The sequence below is a fragment of the Brachyhypopomus gauderio genome, chromosome 20 (assembly GCF_052324685.1).
Source record: "Brachyhypopomus gauderio isolate BG-103 chromosome 20, BGAUD_0.2, whole genome shotgun sequence".
NCBI lineage: Eukaryota > Metazoa > Chordata > Actinopteri > Gymnotiformes > Hypopomidae > Brachyhypopomus > Brachyhypopomus gauderio.
Genome location: NC_135230.1, coordinates 6396810 through 6403509, shown reverse-complemented (window position 1 = coordinate 6403509; position 6700 = coordinate 6396810).

Below are 6700 nucleotides of genomic sequence, written 5' to 3'. Positions count from 1 at the left end.
TGTTGACTCGATTACAATGATGCAACAAATACAGATGTAACCCACTCAAACTTTCTGGTTAACCACAGTTGACAGTTTCCACTATATTTCCTATGTGTAGTTATCTATGCACTTTAAATTCAGTTCCCATCCACTAGGGGCAGTAATTACACTGTTAGGAAGGGAGATTCATAAATGAAGAGCGTATAGTGTATAGGTTGCTATAGGAACGGAGTGAGGTCCAAAACCTGAAAGGAACATTTACATTGAAGAGTGTTCAAAGTTGCTTTAATGTGTTAACTTCATTTAATGTTTTAATTTCATGGGTCAGAAGAAAAAAAAAAGAAAGACCTGGACAGCATTATTACTGTGTTTTTACTTCTCCTTTACTCCGGTGAGTTGTATTTTATTTTATTTTTCTTCCCGCGCTAGGCGCGAGATTAGCAAACATTAGTTTGATTCATGGTATTTTGGAAAAATAAAATATACGAACTGAACATGTAAGACTTATTTTATGAAGATGTATTAAGTTCATGTAGTTGTATGATTTCGTTGTGCAAGCAAATTTTGAGCAACTTTGATGTGTTTCGACCGTAAGTAAAAAAAACCCAACTGGAGTTGAACTGAACTAATGAGCTGCCTATGTTCGTGAATGCCGTTAGAATCCATGTTATTGAGCTACTAAGCTAACGACTGAATTTCATTTTGTGCAGTTATGAACTGAATCGACTATTACTTTTGAAACACTGCACTTTGAGTTAAGATATCGTAGAGTATGTTTCAGATCTGATAAGAGTGATTAAGAAGAATATTTATAGTAATGTAATCCTGCTATGCAGGTTGGTTTTTTTTTTAGAGATCGATTTTCTTACGGAACTTCCCTGAGTGCGCGCACGGACAGTAGAGAGAAGAGGAGCATCTTGCCACTCACCTACCTGCCCTGTCTGCATCAAAAGGCTCCAGATAAGGAGATTTCCCTGAGCACACCCGCACATGGGACACATAAAACCAAACTACCCGGGTAGATGAACATTGATGGTCTTCATTTATTTCGTTTCATTTTATTCAGAGCTCTGATGTTTTTTTTTTACTTTCCTATTGAAACAGACAATCGTTTTCTCACTTGTTCTTATTGAAATAAACGCCGGCAATGTTTTTCCACCTTTACTAACTGGTCGTCAAAATTTTTTTTGTTATCCTCCTCCTTGAAAAGAACCATAGATCAAGGGCGCTCAGTCAATATCTCCTGATAACATCTAAAGAGCCACCCTTCCCCTTACACATTGTTTCATGGTTTTATTATCAAACTTTTGGCGTATGAGATTACATTTGAGAATACATTGCTTCATAGTTTTATAAACAAACCTTTGGCATATGAGAATACATTGCTTCATAGTTTTATAAACAGAATTTGGCATATGAGATTACATTTGAGCATACAATGTTTCATAGTTTTATAAACAAACATTTGAGAATAGAATGCTTTATGGCAGGGGTCGGCAACCTATGGCACACGTGCCACCGTTGGCACGCAGAGACATAATCACTGGCACACTCCACGTTGGACCAGCATCAGCAAAAAAAATTAATAATAAAAAATCTCAGACAGAGAGCACGATCCTTCAATCAAAATCGCTCCTCAACGCTCTGCACTCAGCTCCCGCCACAGACCCATGTTTAAATTTGTTTAAATAACCCTAATGGCCACACGGGGCTGCGTGTGATGTAATCCCTGAGCCGCGTCAAGGCTGGATTATTTATTATGGATTATACTGTCGCGAGTGACCGTAGCGTGTGACTTCGCACACCTCGCACGAATGGCAGAGGGGTTTATACTAGCCGTGTCACGTTCTTTGCAGTCATTGACGAATTTTGATTTCACAGGTGGGGGGGACACAAATGGCTTGAGAACTGGGACGCGGGGTTTACCAAAACTGGCTTTTGAAAAAGTGCAGGGGACATGTCTCCCCCCCCCCCCCCCCCCCCTCCCAAATTACATCCGTGTTTGCAGTGTTGTCCGAAACGATATGTGGTAGTATAAAGAAACACCCCTCAAAAACAGGGGAACATTTACCATAACTAGTATTATCGGCTTCGGAGATCAGAGAACTCCATAGGCCGCTAGATTCCCATACTACGCACATCAGTTTTTTTTAAAGCAGATAAATTCTCGCTTTCATCGGCGAGATCGTAAGCTGTGACGTTGACGGTGTGACGTTGAGCTCATTTATATCGGAAGATGAAGAGTAGGAGGAGTCTTCTTCGTAGGGTTCCTTGATGATTTGCGGCAGAGGCACGATGCTTTCTCTGCACTCCTTAAACACGCCGTACAGATTCCTCTTAATAGTTTCAATGCCCATGTTTTTCACCATCGTCTTGAACAGATTATCGACCATGGCAAAATACTTTAGCATGTGGTACCAGTTGAGACGCCCGAACTTCACCTCAACATCTTTCCCAACGTCCTCGCCGGGAGCCCCACGTTTACGCGAGTGAGTCACCGACAAACAGAGGTCTACTACTCCCTCAGCAAGCATACGTGGTACCGGCTTCTGTGACCTTTTCATTCATGCTCCTTAAAAGTATATCTCCTCTCTCCACAAGGTACCCTTACGAAAAAGAAGTTTATTCAAGTGTGCTATTAGTATACTTCTTTTAAACTAAAAATAAACAAGTATGCTTTTCGTTTACTCTTTATGCACTTATCAGTGATGTACTTAACACAGTTATACTTAAGTATACTTGACTTATACTGACAAGTATACAGAATAGTTTAAGTATATGTGGCCTTTACTTGTACTTAAACCTTTGATCAATATATACTTAAGAAAAGTATAATTAAGTATTCTTGCCTTATACAGAAGTATACTTGACTTGTAGTTTGGGGTGGAATAGCTTAGAGTAAATAGTACATGGGCGGAAGTGAATCAGATCTTTATGTACACAGTTATTAACCAGTACAGAAACAGATAAACAATTGGCTAATTCTATTGACAGTAGTTTTCCAAGGTTTGAGAGAATTTTAACAAGCTTGATTCATATTATAATGCATAACATTATACACATCCACACACATATATAAAACATATTTTTGTAAGTTCATCACAAAACATTAAGCCAAACAGCACTAAGTATCTTAAAGTAATACAGTGGCTACAACACTCAATTTTTGATTAAACTCATGACTGCTCTTTTAGTCCCGTTCATGGCGATTTGGCAAAGGTGTAATGTACAATTTGTCAACTGTTTCAACAACAACACATTTCATTGTTATCATGTCTGGCCATATAGCACTGACATTTCCAGTCTTCCTCACCTCATGTGTAAAAGTACACTGTACATTTATTTGTGAATCTTTACACAATGGCCTGCTAGATGTAGCAAGTACCTCAACAATGTTTGGTACATGCACAATTTGCAGGGCTTTGATGTGCACAGTGTATGTAATCCACTGGTAAGTCTACTTAAAGTACAGTTAAAGGTATATTTAAAGTGTAAAAAACGTAAACTAAATTGAAATAATTGTATACTTAAAACATATAAGTAGTAAACTATAATTATTATGTTAAGTTCAAAAGTGTCACGGTGAGGGGGCTGGGTCGTCACCAGAGGGCGCGCATCCCGGCCAGCAGCCGATCCCAGCACACACCCCCGCGCACCCAACCACTCCCACCATCACAATCACCAGAATACTGAACACCTGTTTCTTATTTACTTTGCTCTTCTTAAGCACGCAGGTCGTCTGGTCCAGTGCTGCACATTGCCGCTACATGAGAGTCTCTGGTCACAGCGAGTCCGTCACTGCATTCCCTACCTGCGTGCGCGCTACGAGCTTTACTTTGCATCACTTGCAGTGCGTGCGTTAAGAGCTTTACCAGTGTGCGCTACGAGCTTCACCTTGCATCACTTGCAGTGTGTGCGCTAAGGTTTGGTTGCCATGTATAATAAACATCCTTCTGTTCAACCCCCGTCTCCGGCTGCCTCTGTCCCGACGCCCCCGGCGTCACAAAAAGTAAGCTTATTTGTATACTGTTAGTTTACTAGTTATATACTTATATCCCACTTTTAAGTGTATGAAAGTACACTTTTAAGAATACTCTTAGTAAACTAGCAGTATACAAATAAGCTTACTTTTAGTATATTAACAGTACAAAATAAAACCTAAATGTAAACTAGTTGTGTACTCAAAGTTTACAATTCTTACACTTATATTTACTTAACACTTATACTTAACAGTGTACTTTCATAAACTAAAAACTAGAATAAAAGTATATAACTAGTAAACTAACAGTATACCTGTAACTTTACTTTTAGTATAGTTGTAGTACAAAATAAAACTTGGATATAAACTAGTTGTGCACTCAAAGTTTACTACTCTCTCACCTAAAGTATACTTAAAAGTATACTTTTATAAACTAAAAAGTGGGCCAATTTAGTCCCAAGAAGTATTGAATTAGTAAACTTACCAGTATACCATTAGTACATTGATATTAGTATACTTACTACATAAAGTATACTTGGGAAATATACTTAAGTTTACTTAAAAAAATAACCTTTAAGTATACTTTTTTTTGGTAAGGGTACTCAAACCCTGTGTGCCATCTTCGGAACTCTTTCTAGTCGTACAGGTTTTATTCCACTTTCTCGGCGGCGTTACAAAAATCAAGGTAAATCGCTTTCGGGATCGTGAAGAAGGAAACCGTGCAGGTGTTCTCGTCAAAAAGTACCCTCCATTACCCTTGTTGTCCTTCAGAGGACAGTAGCGTTGAGTGTCACCTTGCGCCATCGCGTCGATTCTTTTTTTCCACGCGAGATGTTTTTTAGGAGTGTACCGACAATCGCATACCACCTTCGACTGCATGTTGAGCCTTCAAGAAAACGTTTCCCTTCTCGTTTCCACTCTCTCTCTTTAAATGCTCGCGTGCTAGACATGCCCCCGGATTGGTCGGTTGAGAATGATTCTTCATTGGTTCATCAGAGTTTGTTAATTGTTTGAAGTACGCGCTACTTTGAAGTTATTCAAAGTAAGCATATTTGTGTGCGCATGCGCTGTTCTGTGTGAACAGAGGTGTGTGTGTGTGTGTGTGTGTGTGTGTCGCGGGTAGTGGACTGGAGTTTCCTACAGAGCGAGTCAAAGTCATGTGCGAGCGAATCAGTATGTGTGTGTGTGTCTGTCTGAGACCCTCCTGTCTTTAGCGCTGTTCTGTGTGACTAGGGGTTTGTGTGTGTGTGTGTGTGCGCTTGTTTGTGTGTGTGTGTGTGTCGCAGGTGACTAGGGTTATACAGCTCCGGAGAGAAGATCAAGAAGATCAAAATAAAGTTTTAATTAACCTTATCAAGCAAAGTATCAAAGCATTGCTTAATACACTTTGATCGCCTTGACATTGATTGATGTGATGACGTCACACGGTTGGGGGGGGGGGGGGGGGGGGGGGGGGTCAACTAGAGGTCAACCTGTCACTTTGATGGGTGCTGTCTCCTGCCTTCTCTCTATGAGGCTTTGGTTGCTTTTTGGGAGTTTCTCACCGGCCTCGTGAAAAAAGACCTCTTGTTGTTTGCACAAAGCTGCCCTTTACTCGCGGGCCTTTTCCTCATGTAGTGCGCTGCCCGGTGGGTAGTTAACATGGTAGCTTGTGTGACACGTCCTGTAATGTCTCTCCACATTGTGCCGCTTTGACGTCGCCACCACAAATGAGACACACGCAGGAACCTTTTACAGTAGTAAAAAAGAACTCTTACTCCCATTCACTGTGAAAATGATGTTTTCTTTCTTTTTTCTGCCATGTTGTCAGGTGTAAATAATCGCTGTGTTGGTGACCCCTGACATAAAGACTAAATGTTTTGGAGGGTAAGCCAATTCAACAGACACCACATTTTGATAAACATGACATAAACAATTGATAATGTAAAAAACAACAGACAATTGTCCATGTCCATTTGCAAAATGGCAGAACAGCACGTTCCAACCTACAACAAAAGGTCAAAGCAAAGTAGGGCGACACATTGCTCACTGAATACCAATGAGTTCATTGCACTGACAGGAGACGTTTATAGGGCTTTGGACTGAAGTGTACATTTCAACGGATAACTGTCATTCCAAAGGAACAGCAGTGTATAAAAAAGTTAAATGCATGACTGTGAACCACAATTTGTTCGTTGCTTGTTGTGTATTGAGAGTAAAAATTACTGCACTGGTCTCTTTCTATGTTATTTAAAGTGAAAACAAATCGTGCCCACTGTTACCTCACTGTTTATGGTTCATCTCCAGTGTTACTTCACCATCGCACTCACATAGCCTCGCAGTACTGGAGTAAGAACCTACAGTAACAGTAACAATTGCAGTTAGATTTATCAAGACATGGAGAAGCAAGTAAAAGAAAGGATCACTCACTGGTTGGAACTGAAGAAGTTGATAGTGGAGTATATCAGTGGAGGAATTATGAAATAATAATAATAATATATATATATATATTGTGGCTGGCCCTCACCCCCCCTATCATTGGAGGACAACTTTGTTTTTATGTACGGATCAAATGATAACAATTCTGTATAATACAGTACAGTAGTGATAACAATAATATTGGGGTTAGGTAGATCATACAGGGGAGACAAAATAAAAAGGGAAAAGACAGAAGGGCAAAAAAAAAGACCAGCTCAAATGACCACTGCAATTCACCAATTGCTGCTCCTGAAAGAGGAGTAGTGTCATGTAGGGCTACGC